The sequence below is a fragment of the Cicer arietinum genome, chromosome 2 (genome assembly GCF_000331145.2).
Source record: "Cicer arietinum cultivar CDC Frontier isolate Library 1 chromosome 2, Cicar.CDCFrontier_v2.0, whole genome shotgun sequence".
Classification (NCBI taxonomy): Eukaryota; Viridiplantae; Streptophyta; class Magnoliopsida; order Fabales; family Fabaceae; genus Cicer; species Cicer arietinum.
Window position 1 is genome coordinate 10164847 of NC_021161.2, and position 14054 is coordinate 10178900.

Sequence of the window (14054 nt, forward strand, 5' to 3'; positions counted from 1 at the left end):
CCTCTTTTTAACCGCCGCAAAACGTTTTTTTTCTTGTAGTGTGAAACCGGGAGTTGCAACGTCGGTTTGAAGAGTATTCCCGAGGTAATTAATTACTTACTACTTACTTGCTTATGTAATTACTTATGTATTAAACAAACTTATATATTAACTGTACTTATGTTTTAACTATTGATGTAGGGTGTCACTACATGTGTCCTATACTTGTCTTCGCCGACTCAACGGAAGGTGGGAAAAGGAATATTGCACAATACTTCGGGAGAAGTATTGCACAATATTCCGATCCCCGCGGGCCATGTCAAAGTATCGCCTACGGTTGCTTTCGAACCAACTGCACCGTTGCCCATACCGGACAACGATGGAGATATGAAGTTCTTAAGCGACGCTATTGGCAGTTACGTGGCATGGCCCACACACCTTGTTGCCCTCCAAAAAAAGATTCCCAAGGACAAATCAGTTACATCTCCCGAAAAGGTTTGTCACATTTATTGCCTAAGGTTTTTCATTTTTTCAGATTCAATAAACTAACGTTTTACCTCATTTTTGTAGGTCCAAATAAATAAACCACCCCTACAACCAAAAAAAGGCAGCAAACCTCAAAAATTGGAGGTTAATAGGGCTGCCAAACTACAAAGGCTGGAGGGTAATAAAGCTGCCAAACTTGCAGCAACAAAAAATCTGGATCGGGGAAAATCGGTCGCTGCTGCTGCTGCTCCTAATAAAAGTCAGCCACGCCTTGGTAAATACGGGGCGTGTCTTGACATCCAAATAAAAAGGAACATGGGCAGCAGCAACGATTCGCCCATCGTACAAATGAATAAAGACATCTTTGGAGATGAGTATATTGAATACCTCGAAAAGGAGCAAATGTACGAACTTCTCGAACATAAGGAGCTGAGTGCTACTGTAATCAGCTTGTACATAAGGTAAAAAATACTTTTAATTGCATTTATTTGTAATTAATTAAATGTATTGGTAATTAATCTAGTTTAAAATTTTCATTGAAGGTTTTTGTACGAGAAGGTCGTGTGCACGAGGAAACTGTCAAATAAATACTCATTCTTGTCTCCACATAAGATGTCGATGTGGAAACTCGATCCAGAGAATGTAAAAAACTACATTGTAGATATGTTTTTAGGAAATAAAGAAAGTGATAAATTGTTCTTGGCACCATATAATTCAGGGTACGTAATTTTATCTTTTTTAATTGATGAGAATTTAATTTATTAGTTGTCTATAAACAAAATTGCTTAACCAATTTTTTGTTGTTGTAGGGCACATTGGGTGCTATTTGCAATCAATGCGGTCTCTGAAGTGATATACTATTTGGATCCCGTGCACGGCGATTACACCAATCACCCCAGAATAAAGAATATGCTCGACACGTAAGTAATATTCATTTATTTCTTACACATATATATATATATATATATATAAATATATATATGTAAGAAATAAATGAATATTACTTACGTGTCGAGCATATTCTTTATTCCGGGGTGATTGGTGTAATCGCCGTGCACGGGATCCAAATAGTATATCACTTCAGAGACCGCATTGATTGCAAATAGCACCCAATGTGCCCTACAACAACAAAAAATTGGTTAAGCAATTTTGTTTATAGACAACTAATAAATTAAATTCTCATCAATTAAAAAAGATAAAATTACGTACCCTGAATTATATGGTGCCAAGAACAATTTATCACTTTCTTTATTTCTTAAAAACATATCTACAATGTAGTGTTTTACATTGTCTGGATCGAGTTTGAACATCGACATCTTATGCGGAGACAAGAATGAGTATTTATTTGACAGATTTTCTGGGAAATAGCTTGCTGCTGGGCAAGGGATCTGAATATTATATGGTAGCTAGTGCATATAATGTATATTCTGTTAGTTATTATATGTAAATGATCATAGGACACAATATATGCATATAATGTATGCACTGAATGTAGTTTAGGTTGTAAATTAGGTTATATATATATACGTATCTGAATGTAGGTAATTAGGTTGTAAATTAGGTTGTATATATGTATCTGAATGTAGTTACTTAGGTTGTAAATTACAGAGTTACATATATGTTAATAAAGTTACAGAGTTCTGATTTATGTTCTATTGATTGTGTGAACTGATTGTCTATAATATGTTCTGTTCTACTGATTGTGAAGTGATTTTGGATCAAAAATAATTTTGGGTACAATGATAAAAGACAGCGCTTTTTAAAAAAAGTGCCATAAAAAGCTAAAAAGCATTTTTCATTTCAAATAATTAATTTACAGCGTTTAAAAAAAAAAAACACACATTTTACAGCGCTTTTTTTAAAAAGCGCTGTAAAATGTTGTTCTAAAGCGCTTTAATGGTGCACCTTTTACAGCACTTTCGTGAGAAAGCGTTGTAAAATGTACAAGAAAAGCGCTGTAAAATGCAGACCTATAATATGAAATTATGGGTGGGCATTTTACAGCGCTTTTTTGAGAAAGCGCTGTAAAATGCACACCTATAACTCATATAATGGGGTGCATATTACAGCGCTTTTTGTGAAGAAGCGCTGTAAAATGTGCATAACAAGCGCGCGTTATATTTACATGTTTTATAGCGCTTTTTTAAAAGCGTTGTTGTATCATTTACAGCGCTCGTTTCCACAGCGCTTATTTTTTTGAAAAAGCGTTGTAAATAGCTTAAAAAAAGCGCTGTAAATGATACATCTATGAATAGAATCATAGGGGGTGTCCAAACCTATTATGTCATAAACAAGCATTACTATCAATGACATTATTACAAGATGAAAGAGAAGTATACCATCAACAAACTTTAGTTTGTATTTGGAGATCACAACAACTTTTATTGCGCGTGACCAACAAGTGAAATTCTTATTGTCGAGTAATGGGGTAACAAGAACCAAAGAGGAATTTTCATTGGAATGCTAGTAGTAAGGATTGGCGAGGCTGGTCGCAAAATCAGAGTAAGCAGAAGCATCATCGGCCATGATGAAGAAGAGGAAAAAGGGCGCAGGAAGGGTCAAAGATAAAATAAAGGTGAATCTCATAAATTAATATATCATATTAGACTAAGAATCAAAGAGAAGAAATATTGAATTACCTCATCTTATTGAATCAAAATAATGTCATCTTGATACAATGAAAAGAGGAATAAATCCTTTATACATGCAGACGTATCGAACAACAAAATTAAACAAATCCTAAAAATAAACTAATTCATAACTAACTCTAGAATAAGAAATAGAAAGAGGAAAACTAAACTCTAATGGCTTGTTTGATGGTGTTTTACTCTTTAGTTTTTAAAAATTATTTTATAAATAAATTTTTAAAAATTGTTTTTAAAAAAAAAATTAAAAAAGATGTTTGGCAACTCTAAATTTTAAAACAGTTTTTAATTAGAAGGTTAAAAAAACTGAAAAATGAAAAGTAAAATACAGTTTATCTAATTTACTTTTTTAATTTTAAAAAGTAAAATATTAAAAATAATTTTACAAAATAATTTTTAAAAACAAATAATACAAACAAGTTTTTTAATTTTAAAATACTAAAATAGAATTTTTAAAAAATAAATCAACCTAGCCCTAAGTGATTTCTATCCTAACTTGTGATAGAAACGACTTTTAGCAATTATCAGCGAACAATAAAAATCAAGTTTTAAATCTCCCATTCTCAAAAGAGCATTTAAGTCAATTATAATATGATATATATCTCAATCTCGGACCCATTGTCAAATCACATTCACCGTGTGCTGATAATTCAAACTCATTACCAACCATGTACCTTTAGTAAAAAAAAAAAAAAAATTAAACCAACCATTATGTACCTGCATTTTTTTTCACGAAATTTATAATAAATTTCAATCCAAAGACTATAAAACGTTGACGGGATATTTTTTCTAAACTTTCAATATAATAGTTGTAGAATTATAATAAATATATACAACGTCATTTTCTTACGTTAAAAGAACTTATCTAGTATTAGAAAGTCTCTAAACATATGGAATTTTGAAAGGAAGAGTAATTCATGTCTGCCATGAGAAATACTTGCTTATATATAGTATGTTTGAATGTGTGTCCAAATAACTAATATGATATATAATTATGCGACCTTCTACTTAAGGTAAAACTTATGGAACGATTGATATATAATTTGAAGAAAAATGTCATTATTGACATATTTTAAAAAAGCTTATTTGAGTGGATAGTCATTTTATTTTTAAAAATAAAAAAATATAAAGTTGATTTGGTTGTTGAAGTGGGAGAATTAAAGAGAAAAATAATAAGAAAATCGCGGGTGTTTGATCCTTATATCCTAAGTAAAATATAAATATTATTAACGATATTAATTACTAACATTAGTTTTTGCAAATAAATATAAAAAATTACAAAATTTAAATAATAAGATTAAAAATGAAGAAAAATTGTTAAAAAAATACAAGAAACACTAGTTGAAATATCATAACAATTAAAAAAAGAGCTTTAAATTTGTGAAAGAAATTTATTTATTTAACATCATCTCATTTAATCCAACAAACTAATAAATTATTCCAATAAACTACATTTAAATTAATTTATTGACATACCAAACATATATAATCATAATTTTGTAAATAAAAAAACTCTCTTTAACATATATAACCACTCTTGCACCATACTAGGGAGGTAAAAAATTTAAAAATAAATTCACTTATTAATTTATTCAAAATATATATAAAGACCATTAAAAAAATACAAAATAAGAAACTAATAAGTCAATCAAAAATAAAATATAAAATTAACCAAACAAAGAAACAAAAATAGAAATTTAATGATCAATCAATTCATATACTATTAGAAACATGAGCCACAAAATACCAAATAGACAACAAAATTATAAAATAATAATAATAATAATAAATAATTGTTAAATAAATAAATATTCCGACGAGCTAATTCATCTCGCCATCATCCTACTTTTTCAATGGATTGGACGAAGCGAGCCAACTAGCACTAAAACTCCTAATTGGTTAAAAGGACTAACCCGATCCAATTAATCTATTTTGACATCGTATCTATACAAATATCGAGAATGTGAAACGTTATCATAATTAGTTTATTTTATATAATACAATAAATATCTCATTTTGACTTATGTACATTGACTACCAAACACGATATCAAATAAAACAAAAAATACCAACTATACATTAAAAAAATATCAAAATTTTGCATATGAAAGCGCTATAAAAGCCCCTATAAAATTAGAGAAACAAAATTAGTCATATAGCCAATGGATGAGGAAAGTAGTGAAGTTGTGTTGTTGGGGTACTGGGCTAGCTCTTACTGCAGCAAGGTTGAACTAGCCCTTAACTGAAAGGCAACCTTACAAATACGAGGAGGAAGATTTGAGAAACAAAAGCGATTTACTCTTACAGCATAACTATGTGCATAAAAAGGTTCCAATTCTCTTGCACAAAGGAAAACCAATTTGTGAATCAAACATCATTCTTGAATACATATATGATATTTGGGATCATAGTCCCAAACTGTTTACAGAGGATCCTTATCAAAGGGCCAAAGTCCGTTTATGGGCCAACTACTTTGATCAGAAAATACATATTACTTAACTTTTTACTTTTTCTATATTATTGCAATGATGTTTTCTACTTATCATTTGTCATTGAGTAAACAAACATTTTCATCTTAAATTTGTGTAGTCGATGTAACGATTACAAAATATTTTTAAGTATATTCTATTATAGCCAATTTATTATCTAAATATATCATGTTAGTTAATTTATTTTTTAAATATATATTATGTTAATTGATTTCGTTTTTAAAATTATTAATAAAAGACATCATTAATCTTTTTGTAGTTTCAAACATTTAGGACCATATTATAACAATATCTCGTATTCATTTAATGCATTTTTTATATCACAGTGAATTTATTGTAGTCATGGTAAATCTTTATAATTTTGTAAAAGTTACAACTATAATTTCTAGAAAATCGACATTGATCCTTAAATATCATACCAACAGATCAATAAATTTAGGATATGTTTGGGGGTTGTCGTGTTTTAATTTTAAAAGTTAATTTTAAAATTAAAATATGTTCAAGTCAATTGGAGTTTGAGGTGAGTATATTTTTTATTTAATTTTGAAACAGATTTTTCTTAAAATTCAAAATAAAAAAATAGATTTTACAATTGTTGTTTTTATTTTAAAAATTTAATCAATGGATGTTAACAACACGTCAATAACCATCAACTAATACCATCGATCACCACCTCTGACAAGCATCACCACCACCAACCACCACTACCATCACCACCAACAATTTATATCCGACAATCGTCAGCCACAACCTATGACCACCATCTACAACCATCCACGACCATCGCCACACCACCGACCACCTACTTCCAACAACGGTCGACCACCACCACTTCAACCACTTTTGGTGACACTTTGACCATTACGACAAACTACTGCCGCCATCAATCACATTTGACAACTACCATCATAAAAATTATTATAAATAAATTATAATTTTATAATATTTGAATTATTTTAAAATATTTTTATTTTCTTTAACTATTTTTTTTAACAATATTGTTATATTTGGTCAATTTAAACAAGACAAAATAGCTGAAATATTGAAAATTGAAACTGATTTTAGTTTTTGAAATTTTCATAACATAAAACCAAAAAACACTCTGAACATAATAATTCTACAAAAAAATATTCTGAATGTTTTAGAAAAATGATAACATCTCTTTCAATAGCATTTGCTAAGAATCCAAATGTAAAAAAAAAATCTTAAAAATTATGTAATTCATACTTTAAAATAATTATTAAAAAAAATTAAATTTTCCACTTTTATTTTTTTTATTTCTTAAAAGGAGTCCTAGTCACTTGTTAGCATCACTCCTTGTTTTATATACTAATGTTGATAATTTTTAGATCATTCCTTGTCCCTACCGCATTTTCCAATCAAAAGAGGGAGATATTAATAAAGCAATTGAAGAAATAGATGAAATACTTAAGGTATTTGAAGAAGGGGTGAAGGAAGATTTTGACGAGCAATTCCAATTCTTCAATGGAGAAACACTAGGACTCCTTGACATCGTGGTAGCTGCGACATGTTGCACCTACAAAACATAGAGGTCTTCACACACGAAAATACACCAATGTTTTTCATGTGGGTGAATGCTCTAAAGGTGTTAGATAATATTATTATATATTAGTAGTAAGAGTATTTTAGACAATTTTATTCTTTTATATATATACTCATTGTAACCCTATTAACTTTAGTTTGGTTAATTCTATGTTATGAAACCCTAGAGTGGTTGTTTCTCTTCTTCCTCTTTTCATTGTTAACATGGTATTAAAGAGTTTTGGTTGATTTTGTGATCTACTATAAAGAAGAGAAATATTATTTTGATAGAAAAGACAACCACCAAAAGAGAAAAGAGAAGAGCAACCATATTCCCGATTTTGTTAAATCAGACTCACAAAAACATCGATTGCGCATTCGTTAATCGTTGGATCGGGCTGATTTTTGGACAACAGGTTCACAACATTCAGGTCTTCGTCTACAACGATCGGATCAGCGAAACGACGTCTTTAGGAGGAGAAATCGGGCTCACACAGCACCAGATTATCCTTAATTTATTTTATCTCAGTGATTGTATTTGTCGTATTTTCCTGTCATTATTTATTACGGGTGATGCTAAGGATGATTCTCTTCAAGCACATTGTCCGAAATTGGGGAGAACACATAATAAGAATTTTAGGGGGTCATCGTCCAATGTTGTTGCTTCTGCTCCTTCTACCATTGGCTCTAGTTCTGGTTCTGTATACTCATCTGAGATTGCTTCCCAAATATTTGATATTGCAGAACAACTTCAAAAAAAACTTCTTGCCACTCAATCACATGCCATGTCTGCCACCTCTTCTAAAAGTTTGAACTCCTCTGGTATGTCAGATATATCTCCTTCCATATGGATTCTTGATTCGGAAGCATCTAACCATATGACATACGATGATAAATCTTTTGTGTCTGTGAAACATGTCTCGTATGTGTCAGTTATGACTGTTGATGGCACTCTTATGCCACTAGCAGGTGTTGGTTCTATCTCCACACCTAACATGTCTCTTTCTGATGTTTTTTATATTCATAATCTTACTTTGAGTCTTGTTTCTGTTAGTCAAATATGTGATCTCGGTTATTCGGTTATGTTTTCTTCCACTTCTTGTTGTGTGCAGGATCCACATTCTGGGAGGCTGATTGGGACAGGTCATAGACAAGTTGGACTTTATGTTTTGGATGACCTGCGACTCCCAGATACTGCAGCCTCCACAACTACTGCTGACTTATTATCTGGTTTTCGCTTGAATTCCTTATCTTCTAGTTTTTATCTATGGCATTCTCGCCTTGGACATGTTTCTGCTTCTAGATTTAAATATTTGGCTTCTACTGGAGCCTTAGGAAAGTTACAAACATGTGATATCTCAGACTGTTGTGGTTGTAAACTTGCCAAACTTCCAGCTTTACCGTTTAGTAAAAGTGTTTTTGTTTCATATGCGCCCTTTGATTTAGTTCACTTTGATGTTTGAGGTCCATCATCGGTTCTCACCAAAGGTGGATCTAGATAATATATTTTGTTTATTGATGATTACACTCGTTATTATTGGGTTTATCTTATGAGAAATCGGTCTGAATTTTTTGACATTTATCATATATTTCGTGCAATGGTCAAAACTCAACATAATTCTGTTATAAAGTGTTTTCGTTGTGATTTAGGTGATGAATATACCTCTAATAAATTTTCTGAATTACTGGCTTATGATGGCACCCTCCACCAAACATCTTGTACTGATACTCCTCAACAAAATGAAGTTGCTGAAAGGAAACACCGTCATATTATAGAGACTGTTCGTTCCCTTTTGTTGTCCGCTTCAGTTCCTAGTTGGCATTCTCGTCTTGGACATGTTTCTGCTTCTAGATTAAAATATTTGGCTTCTACTGGAGCCTTAGGAAAGTTACAAACCTGTGATATCTCAGATTGTTGTGGTTGTAAACTTGCCAAACTTCCAGCTTTACAGTTTAGTAAAAGTGTTTCTGTTTCATATGCGCCCTTTGATTTAGTTCACTTTGATGTTTGAGGTCCATCATCGGTTCTCACCAAAGGTGGATCTAGATATTATGTTTTGTTTATTGATGATTATACTCGTTATTGTTGGGTTTATCTTATGAAAAATCGATCTGAATTTTTTGACATTTATCATATGTTTCGTGCAATGGTCAAAACTCAACATAATTCTGTTATAAAGTGTTTTCGTTGTGATTTAGGTGGTGAATATACCTCTAATAAATTTTCTGAATTACTGGCTTATGATGGCACCCTCCACCAAACATCTTGTACTGATACTCCTCAACAAAATGAAGTTGCTGAAAGGAAACACCGTCATATTATAGAGACTGTTCGTTCCCTTTTGTTGTCCGCTTCAGTTCCTAGTGAGTTTTGGGGAGAAGCAGTTCTTACTGCTTTTCATGCTATTTATAGAATTGCATCCTCTATCATATCAGGTTTGTCTCCCTTTGAAAAATTGTATGCTTCTACCCCTGATTATCATTCTTTGAAAGTTTTTGGTTCTACTTGTTTTGTTCTTCGCCCTCAAGTAGAGCGCAGTAAGTTGTCTTCTCGTTTAGCGTTGTGTATTTTTCTTGGTTATGGGGATGGTCAAAAAGGTTATTGTTGTTATGATCCTCATGTAGGAAAACTTTATGTATCTCGTAATATTGTTTTTCTTGAGCACATCCCTTTTTACTCTATTTCCTCTGATTCTCAGATTACTAAGAGTTCTGAACTAACCCATATTGATCCTTTGGTCCTAATGATTATGCTTCTGGTGATCGTAATGTTGAGAATCGCGGGACAAATACTCCACATGATGACATCCCTCTTGCCCCCCCGGTTGTTCAACCACCTCATGCGATTGTTGATCCTCCTCGTTACCCCTCTCGTCAACGTAAGTCTACTAAGTTACCTAATTTTGCCTATTCCACGTACTCAACTTCGTTTGTTTCTTTCTTAACCTCTATTCACAGTTTCTTTCTTAACGTTCTATTGGGTCTCGTTGGATATACAATATCAAAACTAAATCTGATGGGTCAGTTGAGCGCTACAAAGCACGTCTTGTTGCTAAGGGTTTCTCTCAACAATATGGTATGGATTATGAAGAAACTTTTGCTCCTGTAGCCAAGATGACCACTATTCGTACTCTTATTGCAGTTGCATCTATTCGTCAATGGCATATTTCTCAAGGGGAAGTATGTAAGTTAAAAAAAGCTCTATATGGTCTTAAACAGGCTCATCGAGCTTGGTTTGAGAAATTATCTACTGTGATCACTTCTCTTGGTTTTCGCTCCAGTGAACATGATTCTGCATTGTTTATAAGGTCCACCACTTATGGTCGCATTATACTTTCTCTATATGTTGATGATATGATTATTACAGGTGATGATGTTAGTGGAATCAATGAGTTGAAATTGCAGTTAGCCAAACAGTTTGAGATGAAGGACTTGGGAACTCTTCGCTACTCTCCTAGAGGCCACCTTCTTTCTCAATCCAAGTACATTGTCAACATTCTTGATCAGGCTCGTCTTTCTGATACTAGAGCAGCAGATACTCCTCTTGAGTTGAATGTGAAATATGCTCCCTCGGATGGTGTTCCTTTACCAGATTCCACTTTGTATCGTGCTTTGGTTGGCAGCTTAGTGTATCTTACAATTACCAGACCTGACATTGCTTATGTTGTTCATGTTGTTAGTCAGTTTGTTGTCTCTCCCACTCTAGTACATTGGGCAGCAGTTATTCGGATTCTTCGTTATCTTCGAGGAACTCAATTTCAAAGTCTTTTCTTTTCATCGTCATCCTCATTAGAGTTACGAGCTTATTCTGATGCTGATTGGACTGGTGACACCACAGATCGTAAATCCACCACAGGGTTCTGTATCTTTCTTGGAGACTCTCTTATTTCTTGGAAGAGTAAGAAATAAGACATTGTCTCTCGCTCCTCTACAGAAGCTGAGTATCGTGTTATGGCATCCACTACCGCTGAAATAATTTGGTTGCGTTGACTTTTGTCTGATATGGGTATCTCTCTTTTTGAGCCAACTCCGATGCACTGCGATAACAAGAGTGCTATTCAAATTGCTCACAACTCGATTTTTCATGAACGCACCAAAGACATTGAGATTGATTGTCATTTTACTCGTCATCATCTTCAGCATGGAACTATTACTCTACCGATTATTTCTTCTTCTTTACAGATTGTTGATTTGTTTACAAAGATGCATTCCATTAAACGTTTCCGTTTTTTAGTTGGCAAACTCTCGATGCTCCATGTTAATGCATCGTGAGTTTGAGGGGAGATGTTAGATAATATTATTATATATTAGTAGTAAAGGTATTTTAGACAATTCTATTCTTTTATATATATACTCATTGTAACCCTATTAACTTTAGTTTTGTTCATTCTATGTTATGAAACCCCAGAGTGGTTGTTTCTCTTCTTCCTCTTTTCATTGTTAACAAATGGAACATCCTTTGATAAAGGAGACACTTCTTCCTCATGATAAGTTAGTGGCCAAATTGAAAAGCATGATTGTTCGTACCCTCCCCTAAACACTGATATTGGAAAATTAGAAGCACTGAATATAAATATTTAATCTTCGTATTCTACTTAAATAAGTAACTATTCTCTTATGTAATTTACTATTTACCACAACAATAATAACAATAATAACATACATTTCTTCACAAATAGAAGCTTTGTTTATATTTTGGTTCCATGTGATGGTTTGATTGATTATAAGTATTGTCATATGATTAATTTGGCTTGCTTTGAAACATGTTTGCTGCAATAAGGAAATATATTCTTCCTTCCTTGAAATGTCTATCTGCATTAGATACATTTACTATCTGCTGACAATTCAAGCTCATTGTCAACCATGTACCTGCATTTTTCTCACGAAATCTATAATACATTTCAATTAAAAGACTTTCAAACGTTGACTGGATTTTTTTACTAAAGTGACAAGAAAATAGAGGCATAAATTTAAATAAATTTATGAAACGTCACTTTTTACATTAAAAAAATGTTATCTAGTATTAGAAAGTCTGAAAACATAAAAACGTTATATGTTGGTGTTTCATAGGCACGTTATTTGACAATGAACACATAGTTAAAAATGAATATTGTTTTTTTGAAAGAAAAAAATGCAAAAGCATTACATGATTGTCAAGACATTCCAACTATGTTGGCACCTTAAGACGATCACCAATCATTTGCAGCACCCTAATTGCAGCATCCTAAAAATTTATTCAATAAGAAAAATGGAAAAATACAAAAATTGGGGAGACTAGATCAAAACCCAACGTCAACAATCAAGGGCAACAACAACATCTACCTCATTAAAAACGTTACTAATATTAGGTAAACCGAAAGGGATAAAATATTGGTGAAGGAAAAAAAAGTGCAAAACAAACAAAAGTCTAATCCCTAGAAAAAAACAATAGCAAAAATGATAATCAAGAAACCCTAACCTATTATGGTTATAAGATTCTGAAAGACAAGAAGGGACAATAAACCCACCAAACAAAGTCCTTATGGTAAAGGCTTAGCGAAGAAATCTTGTCTGCACAACGATTGTCTTCTCTATAGATATGAGAAATAAAAAACACGTATTTTTAGTTATCTCAACACAGTTTGGTCATCTGTTTCTCTCAACTTCCAAGGAACAAACACGTGATTTTTAACGGAAAGAGTCGCCAATTTAGAGTATGTTTCCAACCAAATAGATATTCAACCCTTTTTAAAAGTTGTCTCAATTGAATGCATAACTCCAATGAGTTTCGCATGAAAAGCAGTGGAGATTTTTAAATTTTGAGCAAAACAACCCACAACAACAGCATTGTAATCTCTAAATATGCCCCCATAAGCAGCTGGTCCAAGAGAACCTTTTTTTGGGCCATCTAAATATGCCCCTATATTGAGTTAGTGTCTCGAATGCAAATAGTGAACTCACTTCTAGAACTTGAATAACATGAGGAGGTTCAAATGGTAGGGATTTATGGAATGTGTGGGTTGGGTAAAACAACACTTGCATGTTATGTATACAATTGCATTACTGATCAATTTGATTGTCTCTGTTTTCTTGCTGATATTAGAGAAAAATCAATGAAGTATGCATTGGTACAATTTTAGGAGATGCTTCTTCTTGAATTAGTTGAGGAGAAAAATCTGAAATTGTGAGGTTTAAATAAAGAGATTTTTATTATCAAAAGTAGCCTTTGTGGGAAAAGTTCTATTAACTTTGGATGATGTTGACAGATTGGAGCAACTAAAAGCACTTATTGGTGGACTTGATTGATTTGGTTTTGGCAGTAGAGTTGCTATAACAACAAGGGATAAGCATTTGTTATATGTTTATGGTGTTGAAAAGTCTATGAAGTAGAAGTTTTGAATCCTAAAGAAGCACTTGAATTGTTTGGTTCTAATGGAACAATGTCTTCAGATGTGAAAAGTGTTGGTGAATTCTACATCATTGACTTCTCAATCCAAGGAAATGTTGTTGAATCAGGTTTTGTATCTATAATTTCATCATTAGATAAAAACTTTATATTAAGAATGTTTAGAACCATACTGAGATTTTATTAGTAAAAAATGGTGGAGAATATATGAAATCGATTATTAATATACTGGAACAAAATACAAACATGGCAAATATTCAAACTATAGATCCTGAGGTTGCAATAGAAGGAAAAGAAATGAAAAACACCATGTGTGGGGATAAAAGTTCACCAAACAATCACAAGATTTAACTAGTAGTTGCACCTTGTAACTTTTAGTAATCTTTTTGTTTCGAACTTGTATTAAATAATTAAGTAGGTCTTAATTACGAGCACATATATTGAGAGAGACAATGTACATGACATTATCGCATACATGTCAAGGCTATATAATAATTTGAAAAAATGAATTAATTGAAATGTTATCAA

General features: G+C 32.2%; 1 pseudogene; it reads left to right on the forward strand.

Annotated features, from left to right (window-relative positions):
• The first annotated feature begins 5272 nt into the window (after positions 1-5272).
• On the forward strand, positions 5273-13426 carry LOC101509885 (glutathione S-transferase U10-like; annotated as a pseudogene).
• Positions 13427-14054: the final 628 nt, after the last annotated feature.